The sequence below is a fragment of the Cherax quadricarinatus genome, chromosome 14 (assembly GCF_038502225.1).
Source record: "Cherax quadricarinatus isolate ZL_2023a chromosome 14, ASM3850222v1, whole genome shotgun sequence".
Lineage (NCBI taxonomy): Eukaryota > Metazoa > Arthropoda > Malacostraca > Decapoda > Parastacidae > Cherax > Cherax quadricarinatus.
In genome coordinates this window covers 34,079,300-34,105,499 of record NC_091305.1, presented here as the reverse complement: position 1 = coordinate 34,105,499, position 26,200 = coordinate 34,079,300, and the positions used below count along the sequence as shown (strand labels likewise).

Genomic DNA, 26,200 nt, shown 5'->3' with positions numbered 1-26,200 from the left:
TTTTAAAATAAAGAATTAAACTAAGTCTGCCCGAAATGCCTAGCCATGCTAGGCGTTTAGTGGTACACTCTGTAATCATTATTTAACTACATGTAAACCCCTGCTCCTCTCTGTGAGAATTGCCAAGCTCCATTATCAGTCAGCCACATTCTGTTGGACTGCCCACTTTATCAACGAGCACGCAGAATTTACCTTACATGTAAACCACACAACAACCAAATTCTGTAAATTCAACATTGTTAGGTAAGACACATATGCAACAGTTAGGTATCTTTATTTCGAAACGTTTCGCCTACACAGTAGGCTTCTTCAGTCGAGTACAGAAAAGTTGATAGAAGCAGAAGAGACTTGAAGATGATGTAATCAGTCCATCACCCTTAAAGTTTTGAGGTGGTCGGTCCCTCAGTCTGGAGAAGAGCATTGTTCCAATGCTCTTCTCCAGACTGAGGGACTGACCACCTCAAAACTTTAAGGGTGATGAACTGATTACATCGTCTTCAAGTCTCTTCTGCTTCTATCAACTTTTCTGTACTCGACTGAAGAAGCCTACTGTGTAGGCGAAACGTTTCGAAATAAAGATAACTAACTGTTGCATATGTGTCTTACCTAACAATCTGTCGGTATTTTATACCATTTTAATGTTCAAATTCAACATTGTAATCTTTATAGAGAATAAACTTTGAATTTGAATTAATTGGTCCAAACGTATATGTATGTTCTCTTGCCCAGTGCCCCGAAAATTTTGAAAAGTAAAAAAAAAAAATTTTTTTCATTGAAATAAAGAGAAAATTTTTCTAAGTGCTATAGGATTTAAATAAAAAATTAAGGTCAGTACTTACTGAGATATGAGGCTGCAAAGTTGGCACTTAATGCTCACCTGACGGCAACATCGAGTCCTGCCTCTTGCAGAAGTGTTGCCGATATACCTTTTTTCTCATTTTTATACATATTTTATATAATTTTTATGTTCTGAAAATTACAATTTATTGTAGTTCTTGTCATTTCATAACCAATCTTTGTTCTGACACTAATATTAGGTACTGAAATTGTACTCAAATTGTCACAAACACATTGAGAGGTAGACATTTAAACCTGCCTTGGTCATTTACTATTGTCTAGGAATATATACAAAGTATTTATAGGTCCCAGCAATGTTTTGGATACACAGGAGCATAGAAAAAGAAGGAAGAAATTCCCTTGAAGCAATGTGTAAGACAAGTGTCAGTGACAAGCATCCGGGAGGGCAGTGATAAGATGAGATAAGGGATGACATTTGATGGGCGCCAGCGAGGGTGCATAGATATGATAAGGTGGTGACATTTGATTAGCTCGTATCTCTGTCTCTGATTATCTGTCTGCTTGTCTCTTTCCGTCTCTCTCTGTCTCAGAGAGAGCCACTGTGAACCAACAGGTATTCTTATGCATTATATCTACAAGCAAAGTATAGCACTTAGGAATTTTTAGGTTATCCTAGGTAATTTACACTATGTATAATTTTGTGTGTGTGTGTACCTGTGAGACAGACAGAGACAGATAGACAGACCCTAAACTTGGGGTTAACATCGCTTTCCTCTTAAAAGGGGAGTGTTAATATGACATTACATCACTGAATCCTTGGTGTTTGCCGCACTGTTTGCTCTAGCTGGCACTCAATTTAACTGGCGCTCCCATAAGGTACTAAGTGGTCCTAGATTTTTTTAATATGGTGCACACCGAGTGTTAAAACCCATTCTCTGCTGACCAGGCATCTCAGGCCAATCATGCCAAATTTGGAGGCAGGAAAAATAAAATGTATATGTATGTTTGGGGCGCTAGCGGTAAGAACATATATATATGTTTGGACCATTTAGGGGTTAAATCTTCATTTACTGTACCTGGAGTCCTTTTTAAGGAGGGCTCCTTGTAGTGGTAAAGAGGCTGTTGGTCTGAGGAATTAGACCTTTTGGTCTTCTTCCCCCAACTAAACCTAATTACTCCCACAATCCTCCCTTCCCTACCTCACCCTCCCCATACCCCCCTTTTTTCCCCTTTCCTCCTCTCTCCCCACCCTCCCCTTGTTCCCTGTCTCGTTTGTAGCCTCTGGGGTCCTCCCCTCTGGCATTACTGTTTCTAGGTAGTGGGTGGCGTGCCAGGGTTCGCCCCACTCTGTGAGGCCCCTCGGGGGTGGTGTGGTTTGCTGTGGAATCTGAATTGTCTGAAGGTGCCCTGCTCCCTTCCTGGATTTCTGGGAAGTGGGCAAAGTGCCCTTCAGGTAATTGGTGTATCTCTGGAAGCTTCCTGTCGGTTCTGGGAGGTGGTGGCTGAAGGAGGTATGCTTTGTGGCAGGTTTCCGACTGCCCTTTCTTTGTCCGCCAAGGTAGCTTTGTAGATGTGAGGCTGCTATCCCAGAGTGCTGGTTTACTGGTGTGAAGGGTAGGGTATGGCACAGGTTCCGTGCTGCATCTTTGCTACCGGTGGGCTCGAGGCCCTCTCAGATGAGGGGAAGAGCTTTTGGCCTTTCCATGCCTCCTAGCAACTGTCCCTCTGCTGTCCCTCTTTTTTTTTTTTTTTTCCTTTCTTATTTTTTTAAAAAATAACAAGAAAGGGGATATCACAGAAGCACCACCTTAATTGTGGAGTCTTTGCCCAGTGAAGCTTTCCTCCCAGACCCCTTTCTGATCTCACACCCTGTTCTGACCTGGCTTCATTATCGGTCCATTCTCTCGACCCTTCTCACACCCCTGTACCTTCTGCTGGTGACGCTTTGTCACCTGCTTCAGGTGCTGCTGCGTCACCCATTTCTGTTCATGCTGCTGCTTCTCGCACGCCTTTCACAATGTGTCTGGCTTCCCCGAATACGGTGCGACAGTTCTTGGATCGCCCACCTCCCTCGGTTCTACTCCTAAGTGTCCACGACAACCTACTGACGACAATTCGTCAATGACCACTCAAAAATGACCTACACAACACTCACTACCTTTGAATACCTGACTAATAAGTATGCAATTGACAAATTTCTTTTCTTTACAAACGACATCTTAAACTGATTATCATTCTGAATAACAAAAAAGGCACAATACCGTGACTGGAACGATACACAAATAACCCGCATATAAAAGAGAGAAGCTTAGGACGACGTTTTGGTCCGACTTGGACCATTGACAAAGTCACACTGTGTGACTTTGTCAATGGTCCAAGTCGGACTGAAACATCGTCGTAAGCTTCTCTTTCATATGCGGGTTATTTGTTTATCATTCTGACCACGGAATTAGTAAAGCTCTTTACGGTATGTTGGCCCAAATATATCTTTCCACAGTTTTCAAAGAGGTGTGCGTGTTGTAACAGTGCAGAATTCAGAGCAAGCTTGTGCCTTCTCCCGCATCACTTCCATAGATAACACACTAGTCACCATCCATAAGCATGCTACTCTTAATTCTTGCAGTAGTACTGTGGTCTTGCTGCATACCATTGTACAGAGTGATTTTTTTTTGTCTTGCGGCGAGGATATTTTAGAACAATTAGCCCTTCAGAACCTCCCTATCCTCAACATAGATACATCCTGCCTGCTCGTGGACGGAGGTGCTTTCCTAGTAATATTGCTCGTTTAACCTTTGACTGCTGTGAGCTTCCATCCTCTTGTCTATATTGCCAGCCATTGCCTAGAGGTCCATCAAGTTGTTCCCACGCTCCAACAGTGTTGTAACTGCTGGCGTTTTGGACACCCCGCTAAACACGGCAGATCTGCGGCAGAATGCCTGGTCTGTGGAGCAGCAGACCATTCCAATACGTGTAGTCTTCCCCCCACGTCATAATTGCAGGGAACCTCATTCTTCCTTTTCATGCAGTTGCCAAGTTTATTGTAATGAATGAGAGATCCATTATCTTAAGGAGCATGAGGGCCTCACACTATGGCTGTCTTTCAGCTCCGCCTTCTTTGCAGTTTTATTCTCTGACACTCCTAACTCTGCACCACTTCCTACTTCTACTTCATCTCACTCGCTTCTCAATCTACAAAACCTCGCAAACCTACACTTTCTTTACATCCATCACCTGCACAAAATATATATCCTGCCTTGAAGCCTCATTCTCACCCTCTTTCCAGCTCTCACACAAAGATAGAGAGTTCACCCTCCCCCTCATGTAGTCGTCTCTTCTCCTGTTCCCCCCCGTCTTCCTCCATAGTTACCCTCCAACCTCCTTCCTCTCCTATTACTCTGCAGGCCTCTTCTACCCCAGCTGACGCATCTCTCCAGGTTCATAGTCCCTGCCCCCCTCAGACCTCTTTGGTTGCCTCTGTAGTTCCTCTGATCTTTCCTTGCAACACCTCTCCTGTCTCTGACATCATGGCATCGTCGGCTTCCTTAACCCTTTGAGGGTTTCGGCATTACTAGTACGGCTTACGACCCAGGTTTTTTGACATACTAGTACAGGGGCCCCAGGTATTCGATATTAATCCGTTCCTGAGAGCTCATCGAATACCGAAAATATCGAAAAGCGAATCAATTTTCCTCATAAGAAATAATGGAAATCAAATTAATCCGTGAAAGACACCCAAAAGTATGAAAAAAAAAAAATTACTACATGAAATATTAAGTTTAATGCAATAGAATAATTACAATAACAACAATAACAATAGAATAATTAACACTTACCTTTAATGAAGATCTGGTGATGATTGATGGAATGGGAGGAGAGGAGAGGTGTTAGTGTTTAGAAGGGGAATCCCCTTCCATTAGGACTTGAGGTAGCAAGTCCTTTTCCAGGGTTACTTCCCTTCTTTTAATGCCACTAGGACCAGCTTGAGAGTCACTAGACTTCTTTCGCACAACATATCTGTCCATAGTGGCCTGTACCTCCCGTTCCTTTATGACATTCATAAAGTGTTTCACAACATTGTCAGTGTAATAATCACCAGCACGGCTTGCAATAGCTGTGTTAGGGTGATTGTCATCAAAAAAGGTTTGCACTTTAAACCACATTGCACACATTTCCTTAATCTGTGAAGTAGGCAACTTCTTGAATTTCTCTATCCCCTCCTCCGAAGATGATCTAGCAGCTCATCAGTGGTTAGTTCTTCATTGTCCTCCTCCACCAACTCTTCCACATCCTCCCCACTAACCTCCAACCCCAAGGACTTCCCCAATGCCACAATGGATTCCTCAACTGACATAGGCTTCTCAGGGTTAGCCTCAAATCCTTCAAAATCCCTTTTGTCTACACATTCGGGCCACAGTTTTTTCCAAGCAGAGTTCAAGGTCCTCTTAGTCATTCCCTCCCAAGCCATACCTATAAGGTTTATACAATTGAGGATATTAAAGTGATCCTTCCAAAACTCTTTTAGAGTCAGCTGAGTTTCTGTGGTCACTACAAAGCACTTTTGAAACATAGCTTTTGTGTACAGTCCCTTGAAGTTGGAAATGACCTGCTGGTCCATGGGCTGCAGGAGAGGAGTGGTATTAGGAGGCAAAAACTTGACCTTAATGAAGCTCATGTCCCCAGAAAGTCGCTCTGCTAAGTCTGTAGGATGACCAGGGGCATTGTCTAATACCAGGAGGCACTTAAGGTCTAATTTCTTTTCAATTAGGTAATTTTTCACAGTGGGGGCAAATGCATGGTGTAACCAGTCATAGAAAAAGTCCCTAGTGACCCATGCTTTACTGTTTGCCCTCCACAGCACACACAAATTAGCCTTGAGGACATTGTTTTTCCTGAACACACTGGGAGTTTCAGAGTGATACACCAATAAAGGCTTCACTTTGCAATCACCACTAGCATTGGCACACATCAACAGAGTAAGCCTGTCTTTCATAGGCTTATGTCCTGGGAGTGCCTTTTCCTCCTGAGTAATGTAGGTCCTGCTTGGCATTTTCTTCCAAAACAGGCCTGTTTCGTCGCAATTAAACACTTGTTCGGGTTTCAAGTCTTCACTGTCTATGTAATCCTTGAATTCCTTCACATATTTTTCAGCCGCTTTTTGGTCCGAACTGGCAGCCTCGCCATGCCTAATCACACTATGTATGCCACTACGATTCTAAATCTTTCAAACCAGCCTTTGCTGGCCTTGAATTCACTCACATCAGCACTAGTTGCAGGCAATTTCTTTACCAAATCATCCTGCAACTGCCTAGCCTTTTCACAAATGATCGCTTGAGAGATGCTATCTCCTGCTATCTGTTTTTCATTTATCCACACCAATAACAGTCTCTCAACATTTTCTAACACTTGCAGTCGCTGTTTCGTAATCACAGTTGCACCTTTTGCAAGAACAGCTTCCTTGATGGCCATTTTCCTGGTCACTATAGTAGAGATGGTTGATTGGGGCTTATTAAACAACCTGACCAGCTCCGACACACGGACTCCACTTTCGTACTTTGCAATTATCTCTTTCTTCATTTCAATAGTCATTAGCACCTTTTTTCTCGAAGGGTTGGCACTAGAAGCTTTCTTGGGGCCCATGGAGACTTATTTTGCAGAAACAAGCACCAAAAACAGTGATAATATGGAATGTACCAAATGTATCCTTAGATGCGCGCACACTGGCTGGCTTGTAAACACTGGCACACATGGGGCAGTTCAGGCCACACATGGACATGTCTCGTATGAATCATATCAAATACCGGGTTTTCGATCGGATACCAAGGCAAAATTTTTGCGATATAATGCATCGAATACCGGATTTATACCGATGCCATCGAATACCGGGGGTCTACTGTACGCCTAAATTCTAGTGCCCTCAAATCTAGTGGGAGAAAGCTGGTAGGCCTTCATATGAAAGAATGGGTCTATGTGGTCAATGTGCACAGTATAAAAAAAATCCTGCATAATGAGAAAAAAAAAAACTTTGACCGTTTTTTTGGAATAAAACAGCAACTTTGCACTGTATTTTCTTATGGTATTTATTATTGTATTCTAGTTTTCTTGGTCTCATTTTATAGAATGGAAGACATATTACAGAAATTGAGATGATTTTGACTGGTTTTACAATGAAAAGTAGCTTGAAATTGAGCTCAAAGTAGCAGAAATGTTCGATTTTTACCAAAGTTCAAAAGTAAACAAATCATGCCAAGCGTCCAATACACGTCAACTGGTGAGTCTAATATTCTTTCACAAGTGCGCCAATATTATTTATACATTTTTTTACACTAATGCAGTAGTCTGCATAACAGTAAATCTTCTATTTTTTGTGAGAATAAAAATTCAAAGTGGAAAGCAAAAGAATATAAGAGGGGCCTTGAGACGTGACTAATGAACAGAGGAAATGTCATTTTAGTGCCAGGAATGTCATTCTTGTTTATTCTGGACCCTATTCAGAAATTGGCATCTTTTGAAATTTGTGTGAAATTGGCAAAATTGCTAAATTCTGACCACTGTACTGGATAGTTGAAATTGATAAATGTGTGGTTTCTTGCACTCATTCGATAGAAAAAATGGAGTTCTAGCGAAATATTCATGTTTTTTTTGTCAACTAGTTCAGTGTAATTGGCTGAAAACGGAGCTCAAAGTGGGCAAAATGGCCGATGCGTAAACATCGCCGAGACCGCTAACTTCGCGAGAGCATAATTCCGTAAGTTTTCCATCAAATTTCAAACTTTTGGTGTCATTATGATCGGGAAAAGATTCTCTATCTTTTCGTAAGAGAATTTTTTTTTTTTTAAATTTGGCCGACCCTGAGAACGAGTCTCGGAGAGGGCCTGTCGACCCTCAAAGGGTTAATGACTGAGATGTTAGACACTATTTCCAACTATATTGCAGAGACGACACCTCCGATGGACAATGGAACTCCCTCTACCCCTTCTATTTCACGACCCCTGCAACAGTCTATTCCTCCTCAACATTCACTTTCTTCCTTGCTTACACACTTACCATTACCCCCACACATTGACTTTACAGATCCTAAGAGCCCATAGATTTTATCGTTTCTTATTGTTGCCAATTTTATTTCTGTACATAATGTCTTTTTTTACAATGAAATATTCATGGCCTTAGGGGCAATCGAGAAGAACTCCAAGTGTTGCTCTCCTAGTTGTCCCCAGTATGTGTTGGATTGCAAGAGCCCAAAATTCATTCTGCTGTCATTCACCCCGTTTCAGGCTATGTGCTGTTACATTCTTCCGATCCTTTACCTGACGAATCATTTAATGAAAGCTCGATTCTTGTGCACATTGATATGCTGTATTAACAAGTTTTTATTCACTCCCGACTGCATTATACTGCAGCTCAGATTTATTTACACAGATGGTTTACAGATTGCTCTCTTACTCCCTCCCATGCATTCTGTATCTCTGATACTGTGTTTTTAATTTCTTCTCTGCCACCACCCATCTTGCTGTTGGGTGACTTTAACACTCGCCACCACCTGTGGTTAAGGTCCCACTGCGACTCTCATGGTGACCAGTTGGAGACTCTTCTCACTTCTCATCCTATTCATGTTTTAAATATGGGTGCTCCTACCCATTTAGACTCTCGCACTCAGTCTCTCTCCTGCATTGATCTTTCTATCTGTTCCTTGCCCATTGCACTTGATTTCAGGTGGTTTGTTCTTCCAGATTTACATGATAGTGATCATTTTCCTATCCTTCTTACTTCTACTACATATACCCGACCGTTTCATAGCCCTTGTTGGCAATTTGCTCAAGCAGATTGGGACTTGTATTCCCATCTTACCACATGTTGCAAGGACCCCCTTTTGTTGTCTGTTGATGAAATGGCGCACCAATTTTCGACTTTAGTCCTAACTGTGGTAACGTGTTCTATCCCCCAAACCTCAGGTAGGCATTCTCAGACATGTGTACCTTGGTGGTCTCCTACATGCACCCATGCAGTGCGTTTAAAATGTGCTGTGTGTGGCTGTTATCAATATAACCATACCGTGGAGCATCTGTTGGATTTTAAGCAGGCAAGGGCAGTTGCTCGCTGCATCATCCACGATGCTAAATGCACTTGTTGGTGAGACTGTGTCTACCATTACCTTGTCTTCTCCCATGTGTGCGATTTGGAAAAAGGTGTGGAAATTGTGTGGTAAGGGCGCTCCAGACCCAGCTCCTGTATTGCAGGTTGCTGGAGTCGGTTGCAGAACCCTTTGAAGCTGCCCCGCTTCAAGGGGGGGGCTCCTTGCCATGGTGAAGAAGCTCTTGCTCTGAGGAATTAGACCTTTTGGTCTCCTTCCTCAGACCGAACCTAATTACCCCTCAATCCCCCCTACCCTATCCCATTCTCCCTTTTTTCCTTTCCTCCTCCCCATCCCTCTTCTGTTCCCTTCCTCTTTTCGGCCTTTGAGATTCTTCCCAAAGGGAATTAGTTTCTAGATAGGGATAAGGGTACTAGGGTCCATCCCATTCCGTTGAGGCCCTTGGCAGTGGTGTAGTTTGCCATGGAATCTGGATCACCTGGGGATGTCCCGATTCCTCTCCAGCCTCCCGGGGGGTGGCTTTGGGTGTCTTTTGGGTGATGAGTGTATCTCTGGAGGCTGCCTGTCGGATTCCAGGGGGTGGTAACCAAAGGAGGTATGCTTTGTGGTGGGTGTCTGGGTGCCCTCTCTTTTGTCCACCGAGGTAGCTCAGTAAATGTGAGGTGATCCTGGATTGCTGGTTTACTGGCATGAAGGGTAGGGTATGGCATGGGTTCCATGCCACATCTGCACTACATGCGGTGCTGAGGTCCTCTTGGGCACGAAGGGGGATTTACGGCCTTTTTTTTTTTGCCTCCTAGGAGCTATTCCTCCATGTTTCACCCCCCATTTTTTCTTTTTTTTTTCTAAAAAACAAACAAGTGATCTAACCATGGAGTCCCCAATCTGTGAACCTGCTTCCCCTGGGCCCCTTCTTGATACCACATCCCATTCTGACCCTGCCTTGTTTTTTGTCCACTCTTCGGACACTTCTAATGCCCCTGTACCTCTTGCTGGTACTGTTTCATCACCTGCTTCAGGTACCAGGGTTTCGACTGACTCCTTTGATAGGTCTAACCTCTGCTCTTCTTTCACTATGCTTCCGGCCTCTTCCTCTATGGTGCGGCAATTTTTGAATCGCCAGCCTGTCCTACGTCGGACCAATTCCGGTCCCACTCCGAAATGCCCACGACAATTACCTGATGATACTTCTTCACTTCCTTCTCATTCTACTTAGACAAGACCGGCACATCACACACTCCCTTTCCACGCCCAGTTTTGGAATGCACAATGGACTAAATTCTTTACTTTATGACCGACTTCCTCTGCTGCCTATCTTTCCGACCATAGTATTTGCAAGGCGCTCCTATGCCACGTTAGTAGAGATGTATCCTTTCATGCTCTCAAGAGTGGTACACGCATCATCACAGTCCAGAATGCTAACCAAGCTCATGACCTTTCAATTCTTTCAAATATACAGTGGAGCCCCGCTTAACGATCACCTCCAAATGCAAATATATATAGTATTCCTGTCACTATCGAAAAACATCATGTTATGGGGCTATAGGACCCAACATGTATTTATGTATCTGTAACAGTTACTCTGGGATACCTAATTATATTGAATTGATGGGGACACAGCACTTAAATGGCCCTAAGGGAAGATCACCATTAGGGACTGAGAGGTAGCTGGGTCAAGCCTATTTTTCTCAGTATAATAGGTTATACTATAGACACACACACACACATACACAGTTTAAATAAGTTTATAAAGTTGTATTTCGTTTTGCAGAATTAAATTAAGGTGTGGGAGAGTTCTGGTAACTAGAGAATTGTGCTTGGCAACAGTCTTTTGTTTTTTGGTGGGTGTGGGAGGAGCTTAGCTAGGCTCCTCCCTCTCCCTCTCTCTCTTTTTGTTGTATTGAAGCTGGTAGGACCTCTGGGTCCTCCTTTCTATTTTTTTGGGCATTATGTGTGCCCCAGGGGTGAGTTTTTATAACTTTAGTTGTGGCCACCATACCCAAGGTGACTAAAGTGTGTCAAAACACTGGTTAGCCCAGAGGTTAGTCATGAAGAGAGAAGGGCAAAGTTGCTGAGATGCACCATGTTGGAGAGCAGCTAAGGAGTGTGTAGACTTATGTTTTGAATATATGAGTGCTGTAATTGTATATTCTGTACATATCTATTTAGAATACAGTTATATTTTTATAGTAGTAGTTTAAATAACCTGTGAAGAGGGCTGGTGAAAGGATATCAGAGACACTGAGGAAGATCAGTCATGATGTAAGTATTACCTTAGACAGATAAGGCGATTAAGTAAAAAGCTACCCCACTAGGACCTGTAGTGAGAACCTTACTATCAAAGTAATAAAACAAAACAACATAACATGGGAGCTTGACCAGGAGAGTTATTTGACTGCTAAAATAACTCAAAATATTCTTTGAACTATATGTACTGGTATGGGGTAATAACAGTTGCATGCTTCTAGTAGGAGATTTACCAAGGTGGTGTCAGTGGAAGTGTTGTTTTCATATATTAGTTTGCAGGTTGTTTTTCTCCTAAGGAGGGAGAAAGGTTGAGTAATGCATTTTTGTTGTGGTTATGGTAAGTGCTATGTGCATAGTTTACATTCAATTTGATTTATTTTATGTGCCTGTGGGAAAACTTTGTCCACTGATACTGTAAGAGGGAAGCAAGTGTTTAAGGATAAAACTATGTCAGAAGTTGAGTCTTTAAACTTTTCAGGCTTCAGGGAGGAAGGTAATAATTCATCAGTAAACATGCCTGTTAACAGTGAACATGAGGGATCACCTACTCCAGGTGATATGGAAATGGAGAGGATGAGACTTAAACTAGCTGTGCTAGAGGCTGAAATGAAATTAAGGAAAGCTAAGGAGGAAGAACGTCAAAGGTTAGGAGGTTCAGAACAAGAGCCTGAGCAGTATTTTAACATAACTAAGCTGCAAATTTTGCCCCTAAGTTTACAGAGTGAGACCCAGATAGGTATTTTTCATTTTTTGAGAAGACTGCTTTGGAGCAAGGATGGTCCAAACAGAAGTGGGCTACCCTAGTTCACACACAACTTGTGGTTAAAGGATTCCAGAGAGTAGAGACTCTGGAGGGGAAAATTTTTTCTGATTATGATAAAATTAAAGAGGAAGTATTGCTTGCATACCAAATGATGCCTGAGAAATATAGACAAATGTTCAGAAATAAAAAATTTCAGGATGGGCAGACCTTAACTGAGTTTGGGAATGAGAAACTTCCTTTTCAAGAAATATGTTTGTTCTAAAGGAGATAATAAAGACTGAGAAATTAGTAGATCTGATGGTTCATGAGGAATTGTACAATGCAATCCCTGTTGACCTCAGAGTATCTGGAGGACAAAAACCCAGATAATCTTTCAGAAGCACTGGATCTATGTGACAGATTCTTGGCTCACAGGAAGCTGGTAAATAAAAACAGTCATGCTCCTTCTGAAAATTTCCTTACTCGTTCTAAGCCTTATTCAAAGTCCTGTGGTCATAAAGGTAAGTGGGACAAGAATTTTCAGGGACAAATGAAGGCTGAAACACTCTAAAACAGAAGGAAAAGTAAGTCAGCTGGAGCTCAAAGTTTACCTAGATTATCAGATAATGTTTCAGGTCCTCAAGTAAACAGTACCAGTCCTACACCAAATGGTAAAAATACCTTTAAGAGTTTTACCTGTTACTACTGTCACAAAACTGGACATACAAAAAAGTTTTGCTGGTCAAGACGGCGAGATCAGGAAAGGGAGGAACCATCCCAGGGGACCCTAACTGCAGAAGTACATCCAGTTGCCTGCATTAGGTCTTCAAGGCAAGGTGAGGAGGAACTTTTGGATCTAGACTCCAGGATGTATATATTTTCTTGTAGGTCCACAGTTGGTTTGCAAAAGGATGTAGGCAGAGTTGAGAACATACTGTCCTTGAGAGATGGATATAGCACCTACTCCTTGCTACGTGCTGGAGTGCTGCCATTGTCTAAGGATACCTATGCTGGGGTACATATATTGTTGAACATCAAAATGGTATACAATACCGACAGGTTGGTAGGTAAGACACATAGGCAACAGTTAGGCAACTTTATTCCGAAACGTTTCGCCTACACAGTAGGCTTCTTCAGTCGAATACAGAAAGTAGGCAGGAACAGTAGAGATGTGAAGACGATGTAATCAGTCCATCACCCTTGAAGTCGTAGAATTTGAGGTTGTCAGTCCCTCGGCCTGGAGAAGTTCAGTTCCATAGTCAGATAGTTCCTGACTATGGAACTGTAAAACAATAATCTGTAAAGGGCTGTAAAACAATAATCTGTATGAAATACCAAAAGTGTATTTAATAAATAACACATGTGTAAAAGATTTTGGGAAATGCATGCTTGGTTTTAATGAGAAAATTTTTGGAGAGTTGGCTGAGCCACCTTGGAACTTTATAAAAGTTTGGGATGTCAGTAATGGGGAAAAGTTGAAACTCCATGAAGTAATTGTTAAGGAAGCTGAGCCAATTCAACAACTTTTGTGTGGGAAAAATCTGAAAAATGGGATATAGAGGAGGAAGTGAAAATTTTCCATCACCAGTTTGTAGTGCTTAGTGAGAGTCAGTGGGCATTCCCATGCTTCATGGTTCCCAAATTAGATGGCACCCTGGGCATAAGCACTGACTACCACAAGGTACATTTAACAACTAAGGTTTACAGGATTAGAAAGATTGATACTGATGCACTAAGAGATGCAAACATTTTAAGTAAACTAAAACATGGTGCAGGAAGATGTGATTTCCATGGCCTGTGTTTCAGTACCATTTTCATGTGTGTAATGCAAATTGTGTTCATTGTGTTCTTAAAATTTGTGTGTGAGATAGAACATGATGGTATTTGTGCAAACTTGATGTACCCAACCTGGGTGCAAAGAGATGTCCTTGGTGTTTGTTTTTGTACTGCGAGAGGTTGCAGAACTGTTACTATCTATGAACAACCTTTTAAGTTTAAATGTCAACATTTTACCACAGGAAAGAAAATTTTCATTTTGGGGCTGGCTATTCAGCGTCTGTACATGTCTCAGGATCTCTTCATCCTGTTCCTGTGTATGGTGACTAAAACCAGACTTAAAATGGGCTTTGTTCCTACAGCCTTTTAATTTGGAAGTTAAATATATAAAAGGCTTAGAGAATGTGGTTGCTGATGCTCTCTCTAGATGTTTCATGCAGATGCTTGGTGCATACTTTGTACATAGTGTTTGTCATGTGCTTACCTTGTTGTTTTTGCAGTGGTGAACTCTCGGCAAGCCTGAGTACTCCCTACCAGCCATCCAACTGTGAAGGAGTCGAGTCGGAGCCAAAAGAGTGACGAGGGTCAGTGTATATGTAAATGTGAGTTGAGGCAGAGGTTGACAACCTTCGGTAACATGAGACGTTCAGGAAGGTATGTGATATGTTGTCTTGGTGTGCTCTATATACGAAACGGCCCGACGATTTGCCTTTGTGGTCCCTTGGACCCTCCATGTTCCATGTCAGCCTCCTCTTCATAAGGTTGGAGGATCTGTGTGGAGTGGAACCTCGGAAGATGGGCTTGAGTGCCTGACTATGTTAAGGATCGTGAGTGTTGACTGTAAGTCTCACTGTTTGGTTTGGCCACCAAGTGAGAGACACCTTGACATGTTTTGTGAAGTTTCTTGCCTGGTGTATACCTGACTGCTCTGGGTTTGGCTCTACTCTTGTCTCCTGATCAGGATGATGCCATCCTGGAGTACCAGTTGCTTGCTGGACTACTGCAGCAGAGGCACAGGCCTGTCGGTGCAGGCTTTCACAGTGGGCATTATGTGCAATTCTTGCATTGTGTATTATGTTTTAAAAGCCACTAAAATTGTAGATTGTCATGTAGTATGTCACCTTGTTGTAAATGACAGTAAAGTGAAGAGTAGTTATGGTGCAGGGAAGTATGTAACATTTCTAGTAGTCTTGCTTACCACCTTCAGATTTAAGGAACCTATATTTTTTTTTACTAGCCGTATCCTGAGGGACACTGCTAGCTTTTGTAAGACTTCGTCTGGAGGTGGGGGTGTTATGGGGCTATAGGACCCAACATGTATTTATGTATCTGTAACAATTACTCTGGGATACCTAATTATACTGAATTGATGGGGACACAGCACTTAAATGGCTCTAAGGGAAGATCACCCTTAGGGACTGAGAGGCAGCTGGGTCAAGCATATTTTTCTCAATATAATAGGTTATACTATAGACACACACACACACATACACAGTTTAAATAAGTAGTTTATAAAGTTGTATTTCTTTTTGCAGAATTAAATTAAGGTGTGGGAGAGTTCTGGTAACTAGAGAATTGTGCTTGGCAACAGTTTTGTTTTTGGTGGGTGTGGGAGGAGCTTAGCTAGGCTCCTCCCTCTCCCTCTCTCTCTTTTTGTTGTCTTGAAGCTGGTAGGACCTCTGGCTCCTCCTTTCTATTTTTTTGGGCATTATGTGTGCCCCAGGGGTGAGTTTTTATAACTTAAGTTGTGGCCACCATACCCAGGGTGACTAAAGTGTGTCAAAACACTGGTTAGCCCAGAGATTAGTCATGAGGAGAGAAGGGCAAAGTTGCTTAGATGCACCATGTGTGAGAGCAGCTAAGGAGTGTATAGACTTACATTTTGAATATGAGAGTGCTGTAATTGTATATTCTGTACATATCTATTTAGAATACAGTTATATTTTTATAGTAGTAGTTTAAATAACCTGTGAAGAGGGCTGGTGAAAGGATATCAGAGACACTGAGGATGATCAGTCATGATGTATTACCCTAGACAGATAAGGCCATTAAGTAAAAAACTACCTGTTGTGATAGAAACACAGGCCTTATCTCTAGGCTTTATTGAACATAGAATCTTCATAGTACTTCTGCAACAACAAAATATAATGACTAGTACATCTAATAATGGCTTCTACAGGGATGGTGATGTCTTGCATATGTCAAGAGAAAAGTTATAACTACAGGCCACATATTTAAACTCACCATGTAATCTGCATCACTAATATATATATAGATAGAGGAGGAGAGAATCACACACCATGTGTTGGCACCCATGACACACACCAAACTTGTTGTTGTTAAGGGCCCCAAGAGGTGGTGCAGTATTATCCTGCTGCTGCTCCCCACAGGACCAGTATCACTACAATCTCCCCCTTCTAAAATATCAGAGACAGTAATCTCCCAAACTGTTAGGTGGGCGACGTACACGTCCCGACCTTCGTAGCCCTTGAGCCTCTTCACCAGGTTCGATATTTTCCAGCGGGGTTTGATTAACTGCTGGAGCAGAATCCTCTATTTCCATAGGGGTAGTCTCAAGGGGCTTTCCAGGAGAAAACGAAGCATCTTTCACATCTATTGGTGTATCTTGAGATTCCACACTAATGGGGATTTCAACTGGGGCTAAATGTCTTGTAGATACTGTAATCTCTTCACCATTTTGGTAGCGAATGTGGGTGTAATGTGGATTAGCTTGCAGGAGCTCTACCTCTTCCACTAAAGGATCCGTCTTGTTCATCCTACGGTGACTCTTCAGGAGAACGGGTCCAGGATGACATAACCAAGTGGGCACGGAGGCTCCCGTAGAGGAACGATGTGAATAGTTGAGGAGTCTTTCATGAGGGGTTGCAATAGTTCTAGTGTTGTTAGCAGGTGTAGGAGAAGGTTGTAGTTGGTGTTGGGTGTTGGAGAGGCTTGTAGAGTTGTTGGTGGGTGTTGGAGAGGATTATAGTGTAGGAGGCAGTGTTGGAGAGGCTTCCACTGTAGTAAAAAGTTGGAGGAGGTTTAGGTATCTGTTTATTGGAAGACTCTTGAGTGTTTATTGGAGGCTGGAGGCGTATACAAATCCTGGAGGTGGATGGGTGAAGGAGTAAGTAAAGTGGAGCTTCATTTAGGCAGTGTTGGAGAAAGAGGGAGAGAGGGAGAGAGAGAGAGAGAGAAAGAGAGAGAGAGAGAGAGAGAGAGAGAGAGAGAGGATTGTCTCCCTCACACCACAATGGTGTCCTCTCCCTAGCTCTTTACTCTCTCCCAAGTGGAGTTCTTGCCTTGTTAGATTCTTCTCAAGTCCGACCAACTCTCCACTCGCTTAAGACGCCCAAACTTCTCTCGTTTTGTGTGGGGGAGGAGGGGGAGGGAAGAGGTGTTAGTGAGGGGGTGTTAGGGGAGGGGGAGGTGTCAGGGAGGGGCTTGTTGAGAGGCATGTATGAGCCAGACTGTGTATGTATATATGTTTGTACATGTACATATATATATATACATATATATATATATATATATATATATATATATATATATATATATATATATTTATTTTTATATTATTATCACACCGGCCGATTCCCACCAAGGCAGGGTGGCCCGAAAAAGAAAAACTTTCACCATCATTCACTCCATCACTGTCTTGCCAGAAGGGTGCTTTACACTACAGTTTTTAAACTGCAACATTAACACCCCTCCTTCAGAGTGCAGGCACTGTACTTCCCAATCTCCAGATACATAATACATGTATGTATTATGTATCTGTGTATTATGTATGTATGCATAGTTTTTAAGGCAACATTTCGAGTATTGTATTCTCATCATCAGATGTAAACTGAAAAAATGGAAAGTGAACGAAAATGTTGAAAATGAGAAGAAAAAAACTGAAAATTAGTGGGAAAAGTTGAAAATCCACAATTACAAAAAAGTGGTAATTAAAAGATTTGGAAATTTGGAAGTTTAAAGATTTTTAATGTAAGACATGAAGGAACTGTGTGTGTGTGTGTGTGTGTGTGTGTGTGTGTGTGTGTGTGTGTGTGTGTGTGTGTGTGTGTGTGTGTGTGTGTGTGTGTATGTGTGTGTGTGTGTACTCACCTAGTACTCACCTAGTTGAGGTTGCGGGGGTCGAGTCCGAGCTCCTTGTGTGTGTGTGTGTGTGTGTGTGTGTGTGTGTGTGTGTGTGTGTGTGTGTGTGTGTGTGTGTGTGTGTGTGTGTGTGTGTGTGTGTGTGTGTGTGTGTGTGTGTGTGTGTGTGTGTGTGTGTGTATGTGTGTGTGTGTGTGTGTGTGTGTGTGTGTGTGTGTGTGTGTGTGTGTGTGTGTGTGTATGTGTGTGTGTATGTGAGTGTGTGTGTGTGTGTGTGTGTGTGTGTGCGTGTGTGTATGTGTGTGTGTGTGTGTGTGTGTGTGTGTGTGTGTGTGTGTGTGTGTGTGTGTGTGTGTGTACTCACCTAATTGTGGTTGCAGGGGTCGAGTCTCAGCTCCTGGCCCCGCCTCTTCACTGATCGCTACTAGGTCCTCTCCCTCTCTACTTCCTGAGCTTTGTCATACCTCTTCTTAAAACTATGTATGTTTCCTGCCTCCACTACTTCACTTGGTAGGCTATTCCACTTCCTGACGACTCTATGACTGAAGAAATACTTCCTAACGTCCCTGTGACTCGTCTGAGTCTTCAGCTTCCAGTTGTGACCCCTTGTCCCTGTGTCCCCTCTCTGGAACATCCTATCTCTGTCCACCTTGTCCATTCCCCGCAGTATCTTGTATGTCGTTATCATGTCTCCCCTGACTCTTCTGTCCTCCAGTGTCGTCAGTCCGATTTCCCTTAACCTTTCCTCGTACGACATTCCCTTGAGCTCTGGGACTAGCCTTGTTGCAAACCTTTGTACTTTCTCTAACTTCTTGACGTGCTTGACCAGGTGTGGGTTCCAGACTGGTGCTGCATACTCCAGTATGGGCCTAACATACACAGTGTACAGTGTCTTGAACGATTCCTTATTAAGGTATGGGAACGCTATTCTCAGGTTTGCCAGGCGCCCGTATGCTGCAGCGGTTATTTGCTTGATATGTGCCTCCGGTGATGTGCTCGGTGTTACGGTCACCCCAAGGTTTTTCTCCCTGAGTGAGGTCTGTAGTCTTTGTCCACCTAGCCTATACTCTGTCTGCGGTCTTCTTTGCCCCTCCCCAATCTTCATGACTTTGCATTTGGCAGGACTGAATTCGAGAAGCCAGTTTCTGGACCACATGTCCAGCCTGTCTAGGTCTCTTTGCAGTCCTGCCTCATCCTCATCCGATTTAATTCTTCTCATCAACTTCACATCATCTGCGAATAGGGACACTTCAGAGTCTATTCCTTCCATCGTGTGTGTGTGTGTGTGTGTGTGTGTGTGTGTGTGTGTGTGTGTGTGTGTGTGTGTGTGTGTGTGTGTGTATGTGTGTGTGTGTGTGTGTGTGTGTGTACTCACCTAATTGTGGTTACAGGGGTCGAGTCATAGCTCCTGGCCCCGCCTCTTCACTGGTCGCTACTGGGTCACTCTTCCTGCTTCATGAGCTGTATCATGTATGGATCCTGCCACCATTATAACACTTCCCAGATTATGTCGTAAGGGGTCCGGTGGTGATAGATTTGGAGAATGAATACACTTGATGGATGTCTAGGTAACGTATATTAATATGAGTAGCGCCAAAGCCTGACCTGGGATGGATTGTAAAGGACCTGCCTGGTATGGGCCAACAGGCCTGCTGCAGTGATCCTCCTTTCTTATGTCCTTATGTTCTCTGTCTTGTGTCAGAGGTGAGCCATTAACGGTCTTAATGTAGGGATGCTGTGACTGTAACTGTTACTGGTATGCTAGCTGGACAGGGAAGCTGGTATAACATAGCTGGGAAGAACTACACAAGTATATCACATAGGGAATCAATAACACTACTGACAACCATTCCACTTCCTGACTACTCTGTGGCTGAAGAAATACTTCCTAACATCCCTGTGATTCATCTGTGTCTTTAACTTACAACTGTGTCCCCTTGTTCCTGTGTCCCATTTCTGGAATATTCTGTCTCTGTCCACCTTCTTAATTCCTCTCAATATATGTCATTATCATATTTCCCTATCTCTCCTGTCTTCCACTGTCGATTTCCCTTAACCTCTCCTCGTAGGACATACCCCTTAGCTCCGGAACTAGTCTTGTTGCAAATCTTTGCACTTTCTCTAGTTTCCTTACGTGCTTGGCTAGGTGTGGGTTCCATACTCCAATACATATAGGCCTAACGTACACAGTGTACAGGGTCCTGAACGATTCCTTATTAAAGTGTCGGAATGCTGTTCTGAGGTTTTCCAGGTCCCCATATGCTGCAGCAGTTATTTGGTTGATGTGCGCTTCAGGAGATGTGCCTGGTGTTATACTCACCCCAAGATCTTTTTCCTTAAGTGAAGTTTGTAGTCTCTGCCCCCCTAGACTGTACTCCGTTTGCGGTCTTCTTTGCCCTTCCTCAATCTTCATGACTTTGCACTTGATGGGGTTGAACTCCAGGAAACAGTTTCTGGACCAGTTCTGCAGCCTTTCAAGATCTCTTTGTAGTTCTGCCTGGTCCTCGTCCGACTGAATTCTTCTCACCAACTTCACATCATCTGCAAACAGGAACACTTCTGAGTCTATTACTCCGATATGGTAAACATGAGGAAATTAAAACTTCATTAGAGTACAAAACAAATTCCGGCCACAAAATATAGCGAAAAACCAACGTCAAAGGCCTGGGAGTGATCATGTCAGAGGACCATAACATTGTATCAATCGCATCTGCTAGAAAAATGACAGGATGGATAATGAGAACCTTCAAAACTAGGGATGCCAAGCCCATGATGACACTCTTCAGGTCGCTTGTTCTATCTAGGCTGGAATATTGCTGCAGACTAACAGCACCTTTCAAGGCAGGTGAAATTGCTGACATAGAAAATGTACAGAGAACCTTAATGGCACACATAACGGAGATAAAACACCTCAATTACTGGGAACGCTTGAAGTTCCTGAACCTGTACTCCCTGGAACGCAGGCAGGAAAGATACATGATTATATACACCTCGAAAATCCTAGAGAGACTAGTACCGAACTTGCACACGAAAATCACTCACAACGAAAGCAAAAGACTCGACAGACGATGCAACTTCTCCCCAATAAAAAGCAGGGGTGTCACTAGCACGTTAAGAGACAATACAATAAGTGTCAGGGGCCCGAGACTGTTCAACTGCCTTCCAGCATACACAAGGGGGATTACCAATAGACCCCTGGCTGTCTTCAAGCAGGCACTGGACAAGCACCTAAAGTCGGTACCTGACCAGCTGGGCAGTGTGTGGCTTGCATGTTGGATTGCATATAGCCAGCAGTAACAGCCTGGTTGATCAGGCTCTGTGTCGTGGGGGTTCGAAAGGAGATATGATGGTTGAAGATAAACACACTTGTGGATAGTAACACTATATATTGTCAGACTGTGGTAAAGGAATGCCCAGCTTGCCTTGTTGCCTGTTGTAGGTCTATTCGTGGACTGAGAGCGAGGTAGCGCATCCCACTCACTCATGCCGCATCCCGTGACATCATACAGTCTCTAGGACTAGTAAGGGATCGTCTGTATAAAACATATGGATGGCAATATGATACTCAGATAAACTATACAACACATGTAAGGGGGATCAGCAACTATGCTGACAGCTCGGTCATGTTACGTATGTCGTCTCGTCATGCACTACTATGCTATAGGCTGAACAGGCAGGTGGTTCTGGACTGATTCTATAAAATAACAAAGACATATGTAACTTAAAACCAATGGATGGTATCATAATGGATGTTAATGTAATGAGTTTTAACATAATGGGTGTTAACGTAATGAGTTTTAACGTAATGGGTGTTAACATAATGATTTTTAATGTAATGGGTGTTAACGTAATGAGTTTTAACCTAATGCATTACGAATTATAAGAGCAAATCATTGTACAATAAGGATGGAATTGATCGATCGATTTGTATTCATGCACTACGGATTCTGAGGAAGAATAAATATATTTACAAAGTGAAAGTAATTAACAGCAAAGGCAAATCTGGTGCACACAGATCAGTATTGCTAAATTCTCAGAATTCAGAGGGAACATGAACACAAAAAATTTCTGAAAACCTGATCAGCTAATAACAAGACACACAGTTGACAATTTCATTCATTTCGGACATCTAATTATACAGGCTGTTTACATTTAAACCCAACTCTGCGAGGGTAAGATTTACATATGCAGAATGGTTATCATCTTTGGGTGGATCGAACTCTTCTGCGATGGCTAACACATGCCTTGACTGAGCCGCATCCCATGACGTTATACAGTCACTAGGCCTAGTAAGGGATCGTCTGTATAAAACATATGGATGGTACTATGATACTCTGATAAACTATGCAACACATGTAAGGGGATCAGCAACTATGCTGACATCTGATCCACCATGAGGCCTGGTCACAGACCGAGCCATGGGGGCGTTGACCCCCGGAACTCTCTCCAGGTAAACTCCAGTTATCCCTTCTGTAATGTCATTCACATATACCAAAAACAGCACTGGTCCTAGGACTGACCCCTGTAGAACCCCGCTCGTTACGTGCTGAAAATATGTAGCCTAGACAGGACTCGCAGCAATGGTTTTAAGTTCGAAAAATTCAGATTCAAGAAGGATATAGGAAAGCACTGGTTTGATAATAGGGTTGTGGATGAGTGGAACAAACTCTCGAGTACAGTTATTGAGGCTAAAACGTTGTGTAGTTTTAAAAATAGGTTAGATAAATACATGAGTGGGTGTGGGTGGGTGTGAGTTGGACCTGATTAGCTTGTGCTACTAGGTCAGTTGCCGTGTTCCTTCCTTAAGTGAATGTGACCTGACCTGACTAGGTTGGGGCATTGGCTTAAGCTGGTAGGAGACTTGAACCTGCCTCGCATGGGCCAGTGGGCCTGCTGCAGTGTTCCTTCTTTCTTTTGTTCTTATGTTCATATGCTGTAGATTCGCTGGAACAAGCACCTGGCCCTGGCATTTTTCAAGAGGAGGCCCGGCCTTGGCTCCCAGGTGCTAGTTACAAGCGTCCACTCTGACACCTAGTCATGTACTGTTGCAACCCCTGAATGAGTTGCAATGATTATTATGTATATATATAATTATTATCTTTTCATATAATTTTATACTGCTTATATTTGCGATAATAGCTAAATCATGAATATATTGCTTTATAATATTATTTGACGTAATGTTGTTAGGTAGGATGTTACATATTATGTGCTCAGTTCAAGTCTTGATTGTCTAACTACTGTAATTATCGCTTGTGGCTCGTTAGACTACCGGCTTCTGTTTCTGAGCTGCAGCTGTCCATGGAGCTATCACATGATCGAGGGGGGTGTCCTCACCTCGCCTGAAGTATTCAGTCTGGTCTAGACTCGCTTGGTGGTTGGACAGATTGTCAGTCTCATTATTCTTGTTAGTTCTGTAGAACTCTGTTCACAGAACATTGTATAGACTTAGTGATTTTCAACGTTGTACTGAGGTTGTGTGTCTCTTAGACACTCTGAGCAACTCAGGTCCTGAGCTGTAGCTTCTGACCTAACTTGTGTTGGTATCTGTGTATTATCACAGTCGGGGATTTTCTTATGCTGAACTTAGATTCAGTAGTATGGGAGTTTTGTGACTTTTGTGGAGGATCTGCAGATGGTCCCTACTTAGTGTCGTTATATTATCTCCTTGTTCCTGATTCTGTGTCGCAGTTGCTTGTTATATTGCTATTGGGCTTAGCATTCTTTTTTATTGTTCAAGCAGACTGTTCTGATTGCCAGTTGGTCAAGAACTTAGTTTATTTGAGGACTTTGTCAGTCACTTGTTTAAGTCTAGTTGAGTCTTGAGACATAACGAACTACTTAGAGCACTTACATACACAAACTTACTTGTACATATTTGTAATATCTTATTAAATGTTAATGTACCAGACAGCACTTAAGAATTATAAATGTGATATGTGCTTTCAGCACAATACTATTGTATACGAGAGAAGTGATTATTATTATTTTGTTGATGTTGATTTAATTTACTTTGATAATATACCTCTAGACGATACTCAATAAATTTATTAAATTTTATTTTCTCTAGTTAGTAACCTACCAGTTGTAATTCTAAAGCACTAATAATTCATACTGAATTCTAATGGATAATTGGACAAGGATACTGACTAATTGTTACGAAAACCCAGTAACAGGCTGGATGCTAGAAGGGCAGTCCTTTCTAGTATTCACTGGAGATCTCTAAGCTTTTAGAATCGCGTTTTTTGTAACACGTACCATAACTGGTTGTTGCCTCCCTGTCAGATATTCTCTGATCTACTGCAGTGCAGTGCCTTTCCTGTTATGTGTGCCTGATCCTATAGCTTCTGCATTAACTTCTTGTGAGGACCTGTGTCGAAGGCCTTCTTGCAGTCCAGGAAAACGCAGTCTACCCACCCCTCTCTCGTGTCTTCCTTCTGTTTCTTTCTCATAAAACTCCAGTAGATTTGTGTGTGTGTGTGTGTGTGTGATAAGGTGGTCAGTGTGGAGAAATTTTCTCCAGGAGGGGGGTATCAGCCCCCTTCAGCCCCTTTCAGCCCCTTTCAGCTCTGAGGGGGCCCAGCCCTCTCAGAAGGGGCAAATATCTTGTTTACTGCTACAGCGAGTAATTGATCGCAGATGCAGTACGAGTATGCGACGTGGTCAAGCGACCGCCGCTCCTTGCAGTCCAGTGTTGCAGAGTGTATTTTAATAAGAGACAGTACATCTCTTACCTTAGCAGGACAATTAAGGAAAATCCTGCTCCCACTTTTTACCATAGTAAAGATAGTGGACATTGTTGTCTATACTTAAGACAGCAAAAATCAAACATTCTGCTTTGCTTCATCGAGGAAGTGGCAAGGAAGCAAAAGTACTAGGTCAGCTTTTCCTTTGTGCTAGGGGCAGAGACGGCGTGGGGCGTTGTGGCGTCTTCAGATTACTTTTGACTCTACTGAGAGTGACACTGACGCCAGGATAACCAACAAAGAACGATCTGTGCATTAGTGTGAACACAGTGTGTCACAAAACACAATAAACACTTACAGAGAAGTGTGATCAGCTTCTTCAGTGATGTGTGAACAATTATTGATGAACAGTGTGACAATGAGTGTTGCGATCCAACAGAGTGTAGTGCAATATTTTTCAAATAACACTATTCTTCAATCAACTCAACAGATATCCGGGTATAATTACAAGTCAGATACATATACCCAGGTAAGTGTTCTAACTCGTGATGTGCTACTATTGACTGCGCAGTTGAATATAAAATCGTGAGTTAGTCACTTATCATAAACCCCGGTGATATGCGGACTTTTGAGTCCACACAAGTAAGTTTGTCAGCCATCAGTGAATGAAATATGCTGACATAACACCCCCTAGGGGTAATTTATAATCTTACAAATTATAACTCATTACAGCCAGTTGAGAGACGACTTCGACAGCTTCTCAAGACCTCGTCTGCAGGGGCGGCTGTGCAGGCGATGAGCTGTCTTTCTAAGTTAAGTTTCACTATATTTAAACTTAGCTGGTAATCCCATTTCTCAACAGTCAGCGTTCTAACCAACTGGTATATGAAGTGGGTCGATTCTCAGCTATTGGCCCCACCTCTCAACCAATCAACCAAATATTTCTTGTCTCCTAGAGGACCCTACCACACGACAAGACATTCATCTCTCCCAACCGTCACCATCCAACCAGCTATCACCATCCAAACAGCTATCACCATCCAACCAGCTATCACCACCCAACCAACTGTCACCACTCAACCAGCTATTACCATCCAACCAGCTATCACCATCCAACCCCTCGCGTGCCCTAAGTACACTATGGAGGAGGAGCTTGGACATGGGTGAAATTCCACAGTCACTTAAAACAACTGATATAGCCCCACTCCATAAAGGTGGCAGCAAAGCATTAGCTAAGAACTATAGACCAATAGCTCAGACGTCCCACATCATAAAAATCTTTGAAAGAGTGCTAAGAAGCAGGATTGCAAATCACCTGGATTCCCAAAATCTGCACAATCCAGGGCAACATGGGTTCAGGGCAGGTCGCTCCTGCCTCTCACAACTCCTGGATCACTATGACATGGCCTTGGATGCACTGGAAGAAAATCAGAATGCAGATGTAATATACACAGACTTTGCAAAAGCATTTGACAAATGCGATCATGGCGTAACAGCCCATAAAATACGTGCTAAAGGAATAACTGGGAAAGTGGGGAGATGGATCTTCAACTTCCTAACAAATCGAACACAAAGAGTAGTGGTCAACAGAGTTAAATCGGAGGCTGCCATAGTGAAGAGCTCTGTTCCACAAGGCACAGTACTCGCCCCCATCTTATTCCTTATCCTCATATCAGACACAAACAGGGATATACACCACAGCACCGTATCATCCTTTGCGGATGATACTAGGATCTGCATGAGGCTGTCATCTGCTGAGGA

At 42.8% G+C, this 26,200-nt stretch overlaps 1 long non-coding RNA gene across 1 annotated transcript; it reads left to right on the top strand.

Annotated features, from left to right (window-relative positions):
• The first annotated feature begins 491 nt into the window (after positions 1 to 491).
• Positions 492 to 15,602, top strand: LOC138852692 (uncharacterized). The gene is made up of 2 exons (XR_011392012.1): positions 492 to 1,411; positions 14,153 to 15,602. It is a non-coding gene; the product is annotated as an uncharacterized lncRNA (long non-coding RNA).
• The last annotated feature ends 10,598 nt before the right edge of the window (positions 15,603 to 26,200 follow it).